The sequence below is a fragment of the Netta rufina genome, assembly GCF_964035555.1.
Source record: "Netta rufina genome assembly, chromosome: 3".
Lineage (NCBI taxonomy): Eukaryota > Metazoa > Chordata > Aves > Anseriformes > Anatidae > Netta > Netta rufina.
The window spans coordinates 25,926,329-25,946,085 of NC_140125.1; the positions used below are offsets into that span (position 1 = coordinate 25,926,329).

Sequence of the window (19,757 nt, forward strand, 5' to 3'; positions counted from 1 at the left end):
AAGACAGTAAGTATTCTTTAGCTGAAATGAAAGTAGTTCTAAGGACATGTAAAACCTGTTTCACATATCATTTCTGTCAGCTATAGAGGTTTTAATGAAGGTTTCAATGCACCTCACAAATATAGGAATAACTTAAACACAAAAATTTCAGACATACTGCTGTCACACAAAGGAAAATCTATCAAAAAAAAGGAAGTTAACAAAAGTATGAGCATTAGTGTGACTCAAGTTTTGATTTCAGATTCTGCTAAGAAAGAAAATTATTTTCCTTCCTACATGACAAAGGTGGTATATTTTAGTTTCACCGTCAATTTTTTTTGCGTAAGGGATTGCCCTGCCTATGTCCTAGTTTCTCACCAAGTATATGAACCTTTTAATTACTTCAGAGGCAATAACAAGTTTTTTCAATGTATCACTTGAACAAACAGACTATGCCTAAGAGTTACCCTTTATGGAACAAAGTTGAAAACAGTAACACAGCACTCTCAAGCAACAAGAAGTCTCAGCATTCATGGGAAGCAAACCCAGACACATTGGCTAGAAGAGAGCCACGGTCCATTGTGATTGCCAAAGTTGGGCAATGGAGGGACAGGAACACCACAGCTCATTATGGAGTATATGTACAGCATCAATATATACAGGCCTCAAAGTTCATCTCTTTTGGGAATGCAGGGCTCTTCTCTATACCACTGGGCTCCTAATGGAAATTCTCTGAGTTGTAGCTAAGGCAAACGAGTGATTAAAACAATGCAAAGTGCTCCTAAAAAATGATCCTGGAGTCAGGAATCCTCTCTCCTCTTATAAACCCATCAGAGGCAGCCTACCATTCAGAGCGATCCCAGGTAAAGCTCCTTTGCTGTTAGCTAGCCCAGTGCCACTAACTCCCAAAATGCCAGTCCCAGATAGAGACTGGCAAAGAAAAAAGAGCAGGCAGGGAATCCTACAGTCCAACTGCAGCCATTGGTCCTGCAGATGTACATAGAGCCTTACATGTGAAACCGAGTTCTCAAGTAGGACAATCAGAATCTTGAAATCACCATGCAGGAACCATGGGAAAGATCTAAACTGCAGAAAACAGAGATATGCGAAAGCACTTTTTTTTTGGACATCATATAACTCCTGCCTGTGAAACTAGATAGGCACCATTTTAGATTCTAAACTGATATTTTAATCATAATAAAATAATAAATATCATTTGACTTTCTATACCATCAAAACAGGACTATCTTTTCACTACTTAAATAATTAAGTATGCATTTAAACTTAGAGCAACAAAATTTCTGCTCATAGTTGCTCAAAGGCAATAACAGCCTTAAAGATAGAGTAAATATAATGCAACTATGACTAAATGTCATTCTTTTTTACTTGTAGTCTGCAAAGCCTTTTTAACCCCCAGCTTTTTCACAATCTAAAGAAACAAAAATGTGTCTGGGTAACTAACAACACCATTATTGTCTTACATTAGTAAATAAAAGGCTCTATGACTCACTTTTTTCCACTTTGATGAACTCCATTATATTTCCCTGTGGGAAAACTGCACAGGCTGCATGACAGAAAATGTACTTTTAATGTAGGTGGGGAAGAAGTGAAAAAAAGAAAATTCTTATTAACCAGCTGTGATTTAAAAATCTCAGAAAAGCAGAACACTGGGACAGGTTTTACCTAGTTATTTCTGAAAGTTTAGTTACCAAACAGAAATAATGTGTAAACACTTAAAACAAATACCCCATATCACGTTTAAAAGTCTAAGGACATCTTTATCAACATGCATACACTGTTTTTGAAAAGTTTTCTCTAAATAAAAAGACATTTTAAAATAACCTTTTTAACTGAACAAATCTCATCTTAAATTAACTTCCCCTTCCCCACAGTAAATGGTTTGCTAAAATGATGACTTCATGTTACAGTTCTCTGAAAATACTATGATGTCATTTGAACTACATGATTACATAATTATTGATGATATCAAAAATAAACAGTATCACAGACAGAAGTAAATACAGCAACATTGAATAATGTCTGATACTAGGTATTTTCCTTAAAAATTGCATAGAAGTAGTCACTAAAATAATCAATCAATCAACAACACTCTGCATATGTATCAAAGTTTAAAATAAGAAAACAGTGCTAATGCGTGCTGGCCTACCCCTGGTTATATTAAATAAAAATGTTTGGATCTGGAAAAAAAGCATGTTCTGAAATGTCTATTTACATATGGGATCTGTAAATACACCTTGTGTCTTTAAAGTGTAAACTTATATGCAGTTACATTTATGCATACTTGTGTACTGTCACACAAAGAATGCCTTTCATAGACCTGTGAATGTGGCTAAGACTTGCTGAAGAGTTATACTTAAGCAAATTGTTAGTGAAAATCCAAAATTAATTGGAGCATCTTTTCTGTGCTAGTTTACCATAAATTTTTCTTCTCTCAAACAATACAGAAAATATATTTTATCAATTCCCCCAGTAAACTTCAGCATATTAAGTTATCGCAACAGTTTGGACCAGTCAGTGTGAAAAACAAGTCAACATATATCCCAAATCCGGAAGACACGATTAATCACAGAGAAACCAAATCTTGTACAGCCTGAGGTTCCTCCTATGCAGGAAATGCAAGAACAGGGAGGAAAGAACAAAAAGGAAAAAATAAATTTACAGATAAAGATCCAATATCCAGTTTTCCACCCAAAATAAGTTGATATTGTCATAACATGAATGAAACAAAGTTGTTTAGTAACAAATATTGGGTAAACTCTAACTTGAGAATATAGTGTATTGCTCTCAATAAACAGATTTGCATAATCAATTTTAGGTGTTAACTGTTTTAATTAAAATTTTCTTCCTTTAGTGGGCTAGAAAAATACTCAATTTTAACAGTGTAATACTAGCTCAACAGCTGAAGAAAGCAGACATTACAAGCAAAATACCTGACAAAGTCAGATTAGCATTTTGCTGGTATGCTCAGAAATTAGAGCACATAAACTATCATTAGCACATTTAAGTCAGAAGTAAATAAATGCTTTCTTTTTAGTACTGTTTGTTAAACAACCAAGGTTAATCTGTTTTCCTAAATCTCTTTACATGGGATTGATTGAAAGCCGAGGGGACATAATATATATCTTGCCATCAGCCTCAAGAGACTGTCAATAAATCTGACTCAGCGATTACATTTGTGAGTAAGACTAGAGTATTCCTAGAATACACAATTTATAACTATGAGAAAATACATGGACTTTTTCAAAGTCATTTTTCCATGTGGAATTCCAATTTAAAGATATATGAACTTTCTACACAAAATGTTTTTCTTTTAGGTTTTCAGTTACCTTTTGATATTTCTGCTCTCAGTGTTCTTAATTTCTCTTCTCTGCCCTGGTCCCTTGTGGACCACACTAGGCTATACAACATTTTACCATGAAGCTGGCGATGTTCCTTTCCATGTTACAATGTTTAGACTTTGCTGCCTTAATTAAATTTCCCAGAGGTTGTCAGAAACAGCATCAGAAACCAAGCTTTCTTTAGCCCGTATTTCCTAATTCCATGAATGTCCATTTCAACATAGAGAAAAAGAAGCTATCCCCATGGTTGTAATTCCCATGTCTCATAAGCAATAATTAACTACACTTTTGCAACTTTTAGTTTCTCATATATATTACTCTTTTAAATATTCATGCTATTGTGGGAGGCAGGATTAACAGAAAACCTCTTTGGGAATCTGGTTTCCAGTTACTTCAAAACAAATAATCACTATATAAATTAATAATTTTGCAAGCTATATTTTGTAATTACCATGAATATCTTTATACTCAAACAGTATCTTTTCCTCCTATGTTTCCACATACACCATACTTCAAAATTATTTTTTTAATCTAACATAAATTTCAAGTTTTCAAGCCTTCAAGGGGTTCTATGTAAATGTTAAGACAATTTAAATAAAACATAAAATGAAATACTTGTTTAAAAATTAAAGAAACCTTTCTTATTCTGAATGATTAAATACCCTTAGAGATTTCTGATATGCAGCACAGACAGTCCAAATGGAATTTTCATGTTTGAACTTTTCTACCATCTAAAATATTACGTTGACTGAATTACCCCACATTACGAGGAGTATAAAATATAAACATTAAATATTGAATGAAACCTCAGGGCTCTCCTTCCCTTAAAATGAAAATCTTACATTCATCTTTGTGAGGAAAAAAAAACACTTATTATTTCATGATAAAACAAATTACCTCAGCATTATATTATTCCTGTTCCAAAAGAGTTATGGCATAAGTCTTGCTTAATGAAATAAGGGGAATACAGGATTTGTTCCAAGTGATTATGGGCAAGTGAAAAAATTCTTATCAGCTTTCTTCTTCCATTTGCCATATTTTAGACTTTTATTCATAGTAAAAATACTGTCTACACTAAACAATTCACCATTAAACAAGAAAGCAGTCACATACAACTTTTTGGAAAAAAAATCCTTTGTTTCCTAATATTTAGGAAATTTACATATACTACAAGCTTGATCACAGACACATAGAAATTAAAACAGTGTTTAAGGATTTAAAAGCTCTTAGGCTAATTTCAATTTTCTTCCTCAAGAGAGATCTAAGACCTATTGACTCTATTGATTCTTGCATACTAAATTTATTATTATAATTTGTTTACAATACAAGCCTTCAGAACAACTTGGTTTTGGTTGCTTAAAAAAACAAACAAACAAAAAAAAACCACTTTTTTCACTTTCCACCACTTCTGATTTGTAAGACCTTTCTTCCTGTCTAGCGGCAAGAAGAAATACTCATTCTGTTATAAAGAATATGGAACACTGCTACACTGGTGAAACACTCCAAGCTTTCTCTTTCCAAAATTAGCCTAAATTAGAACATTTAAACTACAAATGCATTATTAAAACATTATAGTGAACTAACTGTCAAAGACATTCTTTTGTTTCCTTCCCAAATATTTTGGTCGTCTTTCAGTGAAAATTATATATTAGCATCTCTTGAATTCATTTCCTTACAATTTAAGTATCATTCTCACATTACTTATACAGTATTTTTATTAATTTGACTAGAAAATAGTTCAACCTAGTTCTTTCTGAACAGCTGTCCAAAATATATTTAAATATTTTATAAAACTATTGATTCAATATGTTACTTTTATTGATGCAAATATCAGTAAAACTTCTCTCTGAAAGATTTTTTTTTTTTATCTTTTAAAAGAAGGTTTTAAAAACTCCACTTTTGTGAGCTTAGGTCCAACTCTGTAAAAACTCTTTTGAAGCAGAGATCTTTAAGAAATGAAATTTTATAATTGTTTGCCTTTACTTCCACAATTATGTTTCCTTAGGTAAAATATTTGTAACATGTTCATTCAGCATCCTAAAAGCTTATTTTCTGTTCAATTCAGATATTGGTTTCACCTTTTAGTCAACTTTTTACACTACTTTTCAGACCACACTGTTGGATAATTTCCTACATTAATAGCTATTACTTTGCACATTTGATTGCTGTTATTTATTTCCAAATTAGCAAAACTGTTGGTGAAAACACCACTTTCAAAAAGAGAAATTAAATCATAAAAATTTCCCTTTTTTCCCCCTCCTTTTAAAATACACTGTAAGTCTTACTTGCTGAAGGAGATTGACAACCAGCTTTGAAATCTTAAGAGGGCCTTGGTGACAAGGAAATGCCTTTCATCATCTCTGAAAATGTATCCAAATTCATCTCTCTCCAGCATTCAAGGATGCATGAGAGAAAATTTCAAGTTTAACAGCTAAAAAGCTCTGAAGAATCCACCCACTGTAAACAATTTCAAGACCCTGAAAACCCATATTTCTGACCAATCTGTGGACTGTAGCAGCTGGATGGGGACTGTAGAAAAACTTTTCTTGTCATTGCTATACTTCAGTTGCGTACATTTACCACTTTAAATTACAGCTCAAGTGCCAGTCCCATTTAATACCACTATACCTGCAATACAGGAGTCATGTAGGAGGATGAGCTGCTGGAAAGGTGAAAAAGACTCCAATGAGATACAATATTTTACTGGGAGTTGATTTTGTAACACACAGATAATATTCCTGTACTGTTCTGCCTCTCATTGTATTTGGTCTCAAGTAAGGGAAGAAGTATGATTTGTAAACAAGATTAATGTGTTTTATATATATAATGTTCTTGAACATTTTAATATTTTTGGTTTATTTCAGGCACATTCATTTTTGATTTGACAAAAAAAATAATGCAAAGTTTTCCAAATATTACAGAAAAGAACTCCAAGTTGTAAGTTTTTTATTTAATGACACAAATAAGATCCATGCAGCAGTATACACTGTACTTAAATCTGTTCCTGAATCACCAAAATTCCATTTTTTCATACTTTGAACTTAAATAAGATGCAAGTATTAATAAGATGCAAGTACTACCTTTAATGAGAACTCTTCCTGCAGCTTAAAATACTCCAACTTCAGTTTCTTAAAAAATAACTTCACCTCAGTAGCTGTATTTTGTAACTCTTTACTAAAAATTCTGTAAAGTTCCCATTTATTTTAGCTCTTTATTTATTGCTACCTTGATTGGTTAAAATGAAGCAGGAAAGATATTTTCCATCAAGAACTGCTTCCAAAATAGAAACACAAAGCTGGCTTTAATTCCTTTGCCTTGTTTTTATTGCAATTTTATGAGATATGATACTCTGCTGGAGTGAGTCGCTACCACAGTGCTGCACTACAATGATTCTACATGAAAATTTTCAGAAGAACATGTGTTAAATTTTCTGTCCATCCACTTAAGATATTTACATGATGCCGATTTAGACATAACTGGTGATACATACAAATATTGTGGTGAAAGAGTAGAAGTTAATGCATTTGGCATTTCACAGATGGAAAACTGAATTACAGATTTAAACAAGAGGCAATAAAGATTGTTGTTAATCTAGCTCTGAAGTACTCATAATCACACAGAAAGCTTTCAATGAAGTGTGGAATTGAAACTTTGAAGTCTAGTACCCTAGTCATCTCTCCTGGGTTTTATTTGTTTACTTTTACTTCAAGCCTTCTAAATTATTACTAGTCTAAGAATACACCTGAATTGTTTACCACTACTAGGTAAACCTCCAAGCCACTAACTTGAGAACACCACAGAACTTTCCATTATCAGCTTTGCATTGAAAAATAAGAAAAAGAATATTAAAAAATTACAACATAGTGTGGGAGAAAAGGTAAGAAGAAGAAAAAGGCAAAAAGAAAAGGTAGGCATGATGATTTAGGAAAAAAAGTGATTGATTGTTGGTAAATCAACAAAGGAATAAGGAGAAATAAAGGGAGAGAAATTTAGTAGATCTGTAAAGAAAATGAGAAAAAGAGCAAACAGTGAAAAAAAAAAAAAAAAAAAGAACAGAAAAGATGCAAGCAGAAACAAAAAAAATTACAAACACCTAAAATAATAAAGCAAAAAGTGACAGCGAAATGAAGGTGAAAGAAAGGGGAAAATAAAACAACATATGACATGCAAAAAAAAGTGGTTCAGATCTGAGAAAAAAGGAATGTCAACAGAGCAAAGACATAACAGAGAAACTAGAGATACCTGATGGGTGGAAATATCTGTATTTGTAGGTGAAAATCTACACAACCTAGAGAACACAGCCAGCTACATTCCAGCAGAGGTAATAGGCTTCTCCAAATAGGCATTTTATATATTTTATATATATATTATATATATATTTATTTATTTTTAACTTACGGGAAAGAGACAGTAGTAATAATTCAGATTGTGAGATTCAAAAGGACCTAAATTTCTCCTGTCTGTTCAGGCAGTTTTTTCCCTTCTTTTTTTGACACTGGCTCAATGATATCCTTTAGTAAAAACAGATGGTATTTCCTACAGTATATTGGAGTATTACTGTAAAACCAATTCTAGAAAACTCAGTTGTTTGTTTGTTATTTATTTATTTATTTTAAAACAGATCCTATAGCTTTATCAAATAATAAGATGCTAGAAGCCATGTGCCAGAAAAATTAAGGACCATCTTAGTTTGCAAGAGACCCTAATAGGTCAACAACAGCAGAGAATTATCTATATATGCTCATGAACTGTATATATGCTCATGACTGTAGAAAGTATACTTAGAAATAATGACACAAATACCACTTCCGTGCACAACCACCCAGAAAAAGAAAGGAGAAATAGACATTGTTAAGTCAGAGAAAATGAGTATGCTTTCAAACTAAGGTATCTTTCCTTCACACATCCAGTACAAGGACTAAGAATGCACACACAAAAAAAGACACGGATTAAGCAGCAGGGAGCACATGAGTCTGCTCTACTCACTCCAGCAAAGCCTCAAACTAGTTTCTCAGGGTATACAGGAACACGATTACTGAAAACTGAGTTTTTACACTTCTTTGTGGTGATTCTGAGACCTCCCACTGTCACAGACAAGCTGCTTTACTAGGCTTGTATATACAATGCAGTTGTTGCTATGTTTCCATATAATTCACAAAACAGGTAATTGGCTGAATTCTGACAGCACTAGATGAATATATGTCTGGCTAGTGAAGATATTTTCATTCAACCATACCATGAAGTCATAAGATCTTTGGGTGAGCTTGTGAGAGTCAGAGAACAGGGACCAAGCTGCATATTGCATACAGAGGGCTCATAAGGTCTTATCAAACAGCTGGAAACAAATTGTTCTTCCCTGTCATCCATCCAATGAAAGAATAATGCTAAACAAACAAGGATCAGAGTGCAGCATATTATTCTCAAACCTTTTAATTTCCCAAAACACTAACTGAAAAATTGTGTTGTCATGAGCACAGTTCTATACTTAAAATATTAAGCTTATTAGGGGCTGTGACACTGAGTAAAAACATGCATATCCAACAAAAATTTCTCATAAGCCTTTCTTACATTACTTAAAAGAATAAAATAAAACGTATATACCTGAAACTGCTGTTTGATGCTGCTTGTTGAATAAGAGACTTAAAGGTGATACACAGCAGTTAATTAGCAATCAAAGTCTGACAGCTACAGCTGCAAAATGTTTGTATGATAAATTGAAAATTATTTATTTCACTCTACATGAAATTAGTGTACACTCATTAGAAAGCGAGTGATTATCTTGAAAAGTATTACTGGAAGATTTCAGTAGATTTGCTACAGCATCAGAAAGCATACAACGTATTTCTCCAGACCTATTAGCATTATACCTGTTCTCAGGATTTGGTGTCAACATGGTCTTTAGATCTTGACATCACAACTGAAAACATACATGTACTCAGCAGAATAATGTTTAACAGTGTTCACAATCAGAACACCTTTTTTTTTTTTCCCCCCTTTCTTTTCTTTTTTAAAATCTCAGCTCTCATAGTTTGAACTACTTCATTAAACTATATATAAAGCCAGTATATGCAACTGATGTACATACACAATGCAACAAAGAAAATTCTCATTAAATGTAAGGAAAAAAAAAAACTCTGGAATGAGATCGTTTATAGATCTGAAGAGTTTACCCATAGACTCTGTTGTCCAATGCCTGGAAAGATTTAAAAGGTCTACCGGCTAAGACACAAAGCAGCCTGTTCTTACTTTGAAGTTAGCTCTCTTCCAGATCAGACCAGGTAACTTCCACAGGACCTTTTCAACCTATGATTTATTGATTCTACAATATATATTGGAAAAATATAGTCCGTGCTAGGTAATCAGGGATGGGGATCATCTCAAATATAGACATCTCAAATTCTATAAAGCCACTTCTATAATACAGGAATTTAATAACTTATAGTAACATATAGCTCCATATATTTGTATATCTATATAGGATATACTAATTACACTGCTGTATTCTGATTTAAATACAAATACCTTGTCAGTGTAACCTTTCATGATATAAAAAAAAATAGAACTACTGAAAGCAAAACAAGAAGTGAAAGAGATTCGGAATACTTTGTTATCTGGTGCTGTTCTACTGCAGTACACCTTGCAGCTAAGAAGTCTTAGAGAATTCAGCATCACTGACATTTTTACTTTGATAAAATGAACATGTCAACATACTGGTTTTAGATAAAAACCAACCAACCAACATTTGAATTCTGCATGTAATATAAAACTGTTGTTAAACACATACATGTAAACACAAATATATACATACACACATACCCCAAGGCCACATATAAGAAACAAGAAAAATTCAAGGTTTATGAAATATTAAATACAATTAAGATTACACTGAGAAAGTAATATCCATAACAAAATGCCAATGTTAGAAAGCAAATATTGACCTTTATAATTTATCAAGTTAAAAAGCCTCAATTTGCTCACTATTCAAACTTGAACAATAAGTATGATAGCTTAGATGGCAGAAAGAGGAAAAAAAAAAACAGTATTTGCTATCACTTTGCATTAACATTTTGACCAGTCAACAATTCGGTAGTGATGAAATGTGCAGTTTGATTCAAAGTAAGACAAGGCTATTTAAATAACTCAAAATAAGAAATGGGTATTGAAACATTAGAATTTTGATAAGCGATCACAGCTGCACTAGAATTAGTTTCTATAGCAACAGAGGAAATAATGTGGAGAATTGCACTGCAATACAAGATGGATTCCTTACAAACACTGCTGTTCAGACAGAAAACTTTAAAATTATTCACTGTATTAAAATATTTCTATTAAAATGGTTATTTAAATACCCTATACCTTGTGCCCCGTACATTGTTCTATTTTGGTTCTCAACAATTCAATTCTACTGCATCTATTCAAGTTTTATATTACATTTTCACATTTTTCCCCCAGTGCTTTCCTCCCTATTTTAAAACTAAAGTGACTTATTCTGGAATATACTGGAACTTCAATCTCAAACTAATCTGCATTTTCAATATTTATCTTTTATTATTCCTACATAGAAGCACTTATTGTGTTTATTTTTCCAGCAGTGCACTTGTAAAATATTACAGAATCCTTTTGCTTTGCATGTGCTATTTATAAGAAGCTGCATCACTGCCATGTGAATGAACATCACTATGGAACTTCTAAACTTGTGGTCATACGAGACATGCATGAGCTTTTTATCAGTGTGCACTCTCGTGTCCTAAGCATGATTAAGAAACCATAGCATATCCATTGATATTCATGGTCTGAATGCCCATAAGATGGTAAGATAAAAGCCTTTCAGTTGAGCATATCTTTAGATTCCAAATGTTGCCCATTTCTAGCACTAAGAATTATTGTTCCATTGCATCATCTCTGATTCTAGCTATTTTTGGCAACTAATTAAAAGCATATGCATGAACCTTTTATGTATTTTGCCCTTATAATGAGACCTATTACTCTGGCTTATTCAATCCCTTTGAGTTCCAAAGTATCTTTTGAGTTACCATGGATACAAGTGATATGCTTTCTCCCACAACTGCTTTGTGTGCCTTATCAAACACCAGAAAACTGACACAGTAGGAATCTGAGCCATCTATACAGGATGAATACCAAACCTCTTGGAAGTATCCCCCCTCACCAGAATTGAGCTATACCATAAACAGCACTTGTAACGAAAGAAACAAGCAGGTTCTTTTCTATCACATGGAAAGCAAAATGAAAAAAATGCAGACATCAAACAATTTAGTCTGATCAATTCTGAAACAGCAATAAAATGAAAACAGAAGTACACAGAATACTTCTGAGTTTGCTATTTCCAGTTGACAGAGTTTAAGTGTTTCTAGATCAATAGATCCACTGAAGATGTAAGACATATGAAATGCTTGCTGAGATTTGCTAAAAGAGTTGCAGAAACATTGTATTAAACTCTGAGATTATGCAAAAACTTGAGTAAATAAAACTCCCTTAAATAGAAATTGTTAGGCCTCTTTATACAAATGTATTATGGGCATTTTCAAATGTAAATTGCATTCCAACAAGCTGGGAATAATTTGTACTAATCAGCTAAGAAGAGGGCAGTTAGTAAACTGATTTTCCCATTTTTATTTCCCTATTCCAACCTGTTCTTGAAAACAAAAGATCCTCTCCACTCAGACAGCAATATTAACAATGGATTCAAAACCAAAGTGCTGACATTAACATAATCTGAATGAATATATGAGAAATAAATGTGAATATCCAGAAGGAAAAAATATTGTAATATGAAATCAATATAAACACATTCAGAACCATCACTCAGCTCTGACTCCGTTTATGGTAAGAGAATAGCTACATTTAAGTGCCAAAAAGGCAGATGAGTACTTGAGAGCCATAGAAGAAGGGATAAGCACAATGCTCCTCTTGTCCTTTTATCTCAGTTATCTAAATTTCTCTAAGTATTAGAGCAAAATACTCTACAAAAACTTACCTGACTTGTTTATATCCGCAAACTCAGCCTTGCTTTAAAATCCACGGATTTCAAAGCATAATATCTGAGCTAGATACGCTGAAGTATAAAAGACACCAACACTTACTCTTGTTTCTACTAGCATTAAGAATTAACTGTATCATTTTGATACATTTGTTTTCCACAAGCAGATATATACTAAAGACATACTACACATTTTCATTTTTTTTTTAACAGTAACACTGTAGGTTAGCCTCACGTTTGGCTGGACATCATAAGATTCATTTCTTTTAACTTTTAAATTTGACTTTGAACTTTCTCAGGTCATGTTTTCATTCATTTGGGAATGAAAAACAACCCCATAATGCTTTTACTGTGAACACAACCATAATTACACCTCACATTTTTTTCCTGAAAAATTTATTTTAAAAATAATTTAGAGCTAGTAATACAATCAAAAGGAACTTAAAGTTGACTGCTACTTTGGCATTGATGATAAGTCATCTGTATTATCAAAACATGATTAAATCTTTAGTTTAATGTTGGAACCTCTTCTAAAAACAAAACAAAAAAGCTTCTGAAACAGCAGTGGTATTTGCACAATGGCTTGGTGCTCCTGCCATCATAGTCACCTCTACTCCTGCTTATCATTTTGCCTGTTTATAATACTCTCCTGGATTATCTGCATTGTGCACAAAATCACAAGAGATCATCCATTTCTCCTTAGGTAAATATAGTTCAAACTGCTACTTTTCTCTTAAGAAATAACAAGACTAACACAGTTACTATCCTTCGTAAAAAAAGGTTAAGCTCTTCCTTCAGTAAATCTCAGAGATTTCAAGAAGTAGCCACTGCTGTTTCCTGCACCTTTGAGGCCATGAGATTGCCCTTAACACTAAAGACAACTAAAGTTTTTATTCCTGAAGATGTTCTTATTTTAAAGCCTTTTTTTTTTTTTTTTTTTTCTGGTCAACAGGTAGGAAATGGCACCAGATAAAAGCAGATGATTCAGAGCAGTGTCTCTCATTGCCAGGGAAAGGAATTTTGCTCTGATAACAGCCATCATGAAACAGGATGATGAGTTTTTCAGATGGAGAGCATTAGGCATTAGTCCCTTAACAGCTGAGTTATTTCTCCATTTCTCAGAAAATAACCATCAACTCAAACTGTCTTTTCAAACTTTACCAGATCTACTCAAGAGTCACCTATTGATTGAATTTTGTGTGGACCAACAACACCTGATTCTAAATGTGACAGGAAGAGATCTCAGGGCAGAACAATCAACTTCATCTTCAAGAAGAGCTTTTCAGCAATACATTTACTTGCATAGAAATAATCACATGAAAATTAGCTAAGAAGTAAGCAAACAAGCACTTTAAAGTTTGTGGAAAATACATCATTATTCTCATTATGATCTAAGAATGGTTCCAGTCTGGCATTACAACCAGAATTTAACATAGCCATGTATGAAGTATTTCAAGCAAAATATATTCAAATATATATTGAAAATGTAGTTGTAAATTAATAAAAAATAGACTTTTTTTGTATCCGTCACTTTAAAATTAGTTCAACATATTTCTAGATTTTTTTTTTAATTTCTACTCAGATTGCCACAGATGCCACATTTACAACACAAATACAATACAAACACTTCAAAGTATAATAGATGTTAATAAAATATAACTTATATGGCACTGTGTTTTTCATTTCAGAGTTGTCTTTTGTTCTATTAAAACTCACAGGAACCTTGAAAAAAATCTAAAATATACTAGCTGTTTGAAAATTTATTAAAATAGTGTTTTTAGTGTTGATGATTTCAAAATAAAGGTACAGAAGTCAGTGCACGTACTACCAAACTACAGATTGCTGAAATACAGGGAAAACCAAGTAGATGTAACAAAAACAGGAACCACAAAATACTGGAAGCCACAAAATTTTGAGCAAATTCAAGTAAAAGATTCCCTGAATACAAGAAGAAATGAGTCTAATTACTAGCACTAATGTTGAGCAATTTAAACAAGAACAGAGGCTGTCCCTCTTTTTTTTTTTTTTTTTTTTTTTTCCTTCCCTGAAAGATGTAAGGTTAGCCTGACCTTTCAGTTATCATCATGTTTTCTGGTACAAACATCAGCTCTTTGCAGTAAACAACAGCAACCGTGTCACCTGTTCGAGTCACATATGTAAGTGATATTTGCCTCGGCTGAGCATTTTCAAAGGGAAGAAAACCACACCTGAAGTCAGCTTCTTGAAGAGACGAACATTTTGTAGTTTTATTCTCCGAGATTTGGATTTTCCAAATACACATGCTCTTATCAGCTCTATTTTTAACCTGCCGCTCATATAGGATACTTAAAATTCTGAACATGTTTACATTATCCACCCAGCAGGCTAATGGAACTGCATACCAGACAGTCATGCATAATTCAAATCAATATCCTCAGGCTTGCAACTCTAAGTCAAAGCTGCCTTTAAATAAGCTGGGTGTGACTTTAACATGAATAAAATGTATCTAATTTTTAACCTTTATCTGACAAATTGATATATTTGCAGAGGGATGTCATAAATCCGCTTTAAAAATTGAAACAAATAGAAAATCAGGATAACACCTTTAAGGAACATTTTTAAGGACAAAATTTAGAACTTTCAATAAGACTGAGCGTGAAGGTTACAAATAAAGAGGAGGATAATTATTATATATATTTCTTTCTAAAAATGTACAAACATATACATAAAAACAAATGGTAGCAGAATACTAAATGACACAGAAGGTGAACACAGCAGGATTTCCTATTTACAAATTTTAAGATCAAGATTTAATTGAATTGGGCATAGACGATTCCACACTGGAAATCCTATACCCAGCTAAGCATGTCTGCTAGCTTCTCTCTAAGGACCAGAATCAGAATTTCAGTAATAAAATAATTTTGCCTTCAAGTATTCCCATGTGCTTCTGTGAGACCGTGATTCATTCCATCACAGCAGATAACCTTCAAGAATGCTGAAATGACCAGAATCATGACTGTTATATTGGCTAAGGATTTATTTCCAGGTTAGTTCTAAATAAAGTGGAAGAAAAGTAACTGGAGTAAAAAGAAGAAATGACAGGGACAGGACAGGATGGGACTTCCACACTGTGTAATATAAAATCCTAATCCTTTTCCACCAAGGAGAATAACCCGACAAATCCTAAAATTTAGGGTAATTCTAAATCTACAAGTGTTGTAAATAGCACTTGCTTTAACAACAGAGCTTATCTCAACAAGGGGAAAAATAAAAAAGAGAACAGATTTTTGCCACCACATGATTTTCATGTCAGATGCATTTAAAGTCCCAGTAAATAATATATACAATTAAAGTGGCTATGAAAAAAAAAAAAAAAGTCTATCAGGGAAGTTAGAATTAATAAAAACACCTTTAAATAAGAATAAATTATATCCTAATTGCTAGACAAAAATGGTTCATCTTTTACACAAACAAAATAGTCATGGAATAATTCTAAGGGAATACTTATGATATAGTTAGAGCATACACCTATGAAATGAATACATATGTGCATAAGGAAAAATATCTACTCTGAACAGACAACAAAACAAAGAGTTAAATTACAAAACCAACATGTTCTTTTGATAAGACTGGATTATTTAAAAACAAACAAACAAACAAGAAACAGCCCTAATGATAACTAATCTTTAACTGAGGGGAAAAGAAACTGGTTCCCTCTATCACTAGATATTACCTTAATACTAGGAAACAAAATGCCCATACCCAGAAGCTTTAGATCTTAGTAAAAGAAATGCCAAATTTTCAACGTGAGCTCTCAGATTAGCAAAAGTGCTAGGCTCATTGCAGAAGTGATCTTTCTTGCTGATGTAGTACTACCTCTTGCGTCTATATGACCTATCATTTTACTAACATGGAACACCTGTGTCAAATAAAATGCCACAAGGAATTATTTCAGCCACAATATACATGTAATCTTTTCCCACTTAATGAATGATCTTAGTCCTTTCATGAATCCCAGATGCAAACAGACCAGCAACTTATTAAAATGGTAAGTTTAAAATAAAATGGAAACTTTCCTGTAATTATTAATGTATGATTTACATCACTTCAGAGACATCACATTGCTAAGGGTGACTTTCTTCAAAGCCTTCACATCACTGCAAAGGGTATTTCTTCAAAGACTTCAAAATGCTGGCAGGAGGAACCTAATTTGTGAGATTGCTTTGCTCACTTGCACACATTAGAAAAAGTCCTTTTCCATTGGAAGGCAGTTGTTTTTTCATTGTTGTTATTGTGTTTTTGTCTGGTTGGTTGGTTGGTTTTTACCCCCTTTTAGAGTTGATCTAGGAGGAAAAGGAATTTTCATGTCGAAAATCTTATCATCATCACTGACTGATTTTTATTACTAGTTTTCTTCTCTCAGCAGTAGATGACATGCATGCTTTAATATCTTTTTCCAGCATCTCTACTGTTAATCACACAGTAAATCCATAATTTCAGAATTATTAAAATTAATTCTATCGAGCTAGCCTGCGTGTTTTATTTGGTTGACAAAACAGTTAATGCGCACAACTTGGATGTCATCTATCTGACTTTTCAACTTAAATTCCTCAGTGTAACTCTTTTCTCTTCCAAACTGTATATAAATTCATCCCAGAATCTCCTTTGCACTTACCTCCCCTATTTACCTCAACAGCTCCATAATATTCCCCAAGAAAATTACAAGAATAATATTGAATTACACATGTATTTCCTATATCTATATATGGACTCCATCCATTCTATATCTCTAGACTCCATTTGTAAACAACATGCTTATCTGCCATTCATGTGGTTAAAGAACCATAACCACAATATGATCATATTGTAATAAGTGTAACATATGATCATATTCTAATAAGTAATATTTCTTTACTATCAGCAACCTTTCAAAACACAAAGAGTAACATTTTCTTGGGAAACAAAAAGTATATAAATTCCATAAAACTGAAGAAAAAGCAGAGCAAAAGTTAATCTTTAAATAAACTTAGTCTTAACAATGTTCAGTTCACTAAATCTTTTCAGAAACAGGCATCATAATTTCAAACGCTTAACAGAATTGACTGTCTTCCACTATTATAGAAGAATAATAGAGGACTGTCATAATGCACTAGGAAGGCACTTCAAAACTTTAAAAAAAAAAAAAAAACAACGTAAGAGAAACAAAACAGAACGCATGTTGAATGAAGTTTTCCTGGACAATTCTCTGTAGATCCTTGAATTTCAAAAGCATCATGCACTACACAGAACTACCCCTAAAACATGGATATAGATTACTATAGCAAGCTCTATATATCACTTGTTACGGATATGCATTGAACTGCCACACTCCCCAAGGCTTAAAAACCACAAGAAATTCTCTTGTAAGGGCTTTGAAAACAAGGAACGCTCACTTTGATTTACCAATGAATAGGAGGCAGACACACAATAATCAGAGACTAGAATTAATTATAATAATAATAATAAAAAAAAACACCTTTTTCTTTCACAAAAATTTCTAAGAAGTGCATCAAGAACCATAAAAACTAATAGTATACAAGTATACTATCAGCTAAGGTACATGAGTATGAGTAGTAGAATACCTCATAGCTGTAATGTGACTCAGCCCCCAAAACTTTGAAACATTTGGGAATTACTGCTCTGAAGTATCTTGATGAATGTACTGTTTGAAGCACGGTGTCTACCTAAAGCCACAGAGCAAAACGAATATTTTCTTTCAACAGATATTATACCAAAACAATTTCACAGATAATCTGATAAAGACACAGAGAAAAATGTGTAGTCACCTTCTTCCTCAATATTCTTTCCATTATATTTATTCCTTTAAAGCACGTGGAGGGAAAAAAAAGAGAAGTGACTATTTAAGTTAACATCACAACATGACAAATTATTCAACCGAGTTTCATTCCTCTAGTCTCAATACTAGTTCAAAGTTCTTATTCCACCTAAACCATCTTCTTGGCTTGTAATTCTTTGCATCTGAAACATACGGATAGTCCAATTTGCAGAGAACTTCATGGCTATATTTTACTTAATATGATACAACTATACTGTGACACTCACTCCACAGTTTTCCAACAGTAAGTCTTCATTCAGACTTGGCTTGAAAATAGATCTGCTTATATGTAAGGAACAACGAAAGAAACTAAACTGGAAACCACGTGATTTACTGAGGGATCCTTTTTTCCTATCTCAGCGTGTACAGTGGCTTTCACCTTTGCTTGACAAGTCTGAGGAAGGGCTTTAACAAAATGGGGAGATTCATCTGCATACCAACTTTGAGGTGCTTGTGAAAGAGCTTTTGGTTTTGTTGGGAAGATACTGACATAAAATCACTCTATACATTCAAGTTGCACAGTGAAGACACTTTTCCTGATAAATGAAAACTAACAGGAGAGAAAGAAAAGGCAAAAAGCTGCAAAAAGAATCAGATCCAAGACATTCCAGAAGAACAGTCGCCTTCACGTGCAAAGATTGACACTGAGGAGCAAGGCAAACATATGTCCAACAGACATATCAACATAAAGTGCCGAAAGCCTAGAGAAGAATAAAAGTGGAGAAGATAAACTACAAAAATAACATCATATTCTACCTTCACAATATGTAAAAGATGGACAAAATCCAGTAGCATATGCCTGCTAGTGCAGCAGATTCTCATTTAAGAGAACTTATGTTTTCTCACTGCAGTCTTTTAGTGCTTCCATATGTTTCCAAAAAACCTTGTGAAATGTAAGGCACTTGGGCCAGTCTCAGAAATAGAGCTTCTGAACAAACATGTCTTCAGCCGCAGGGCTTTACCAATTAAGATGTTAGAAAAAGACTTTAAAACAGGTTGGAGATGGAACCTGTGGCTGTACAAAGCTAGTAATCATAAATAAAGCATATCTGAGTATGCTAAGTAAGTTTTCAACTTTTTCCAGTATGATGCCACTTACTCCAGAATTGGGATCAGTTTCCTTGATTTGCTTGCTAATGTCTGGAATTTTGCACAGCTGTTAAAGAGTGAGACATGCTTTAAGAACAGCATAAACTAACTATAAAAAAAAAAAAAAATAAATAAATAAAATCTTTTCTCACCCTCTTCTCCCTTTCATTTCTGATAAGAGATTCAGAGAATCCTGATTGCAAAAGCAAAGAAGAACCTACAGCTTTTGACATTTGCCTGCAAAACACTGATTTCAATACATTTACCCTAACACTTGTAAGCATAAGAACCTCCACTTTCCAGAATTTAGACTGCTTCATTAAAGAAGATATATTGTATTTGCCTATGAAGCTTTCAGAGACAAAGACACAACTTGCCTGTATGAGGTTGAGGTTTTAAAGTTCATGAAGTAGCCACTGCTTTGGAGATGAAGAGGCTAAATTAATATCATACTGTAAATGTTTTGGAAATTTAAATT

General features: G+C 33.2%; 1 protein-coding gene across 2 annotated transcripts in view; it reads right to left on the minus strand.

The window, feature by feature from the left end:
- The window catches only part of SYT14 (synaptotagmin 14), a gene marked incomplete at both ends in the record, with an annotated part of 80,290 nt that overhangs the window by 21,800 nt on the left and 38,733 nt on the right, over window positions 1-19,757 (minus strand). The window lies entirely within an intron of this gene.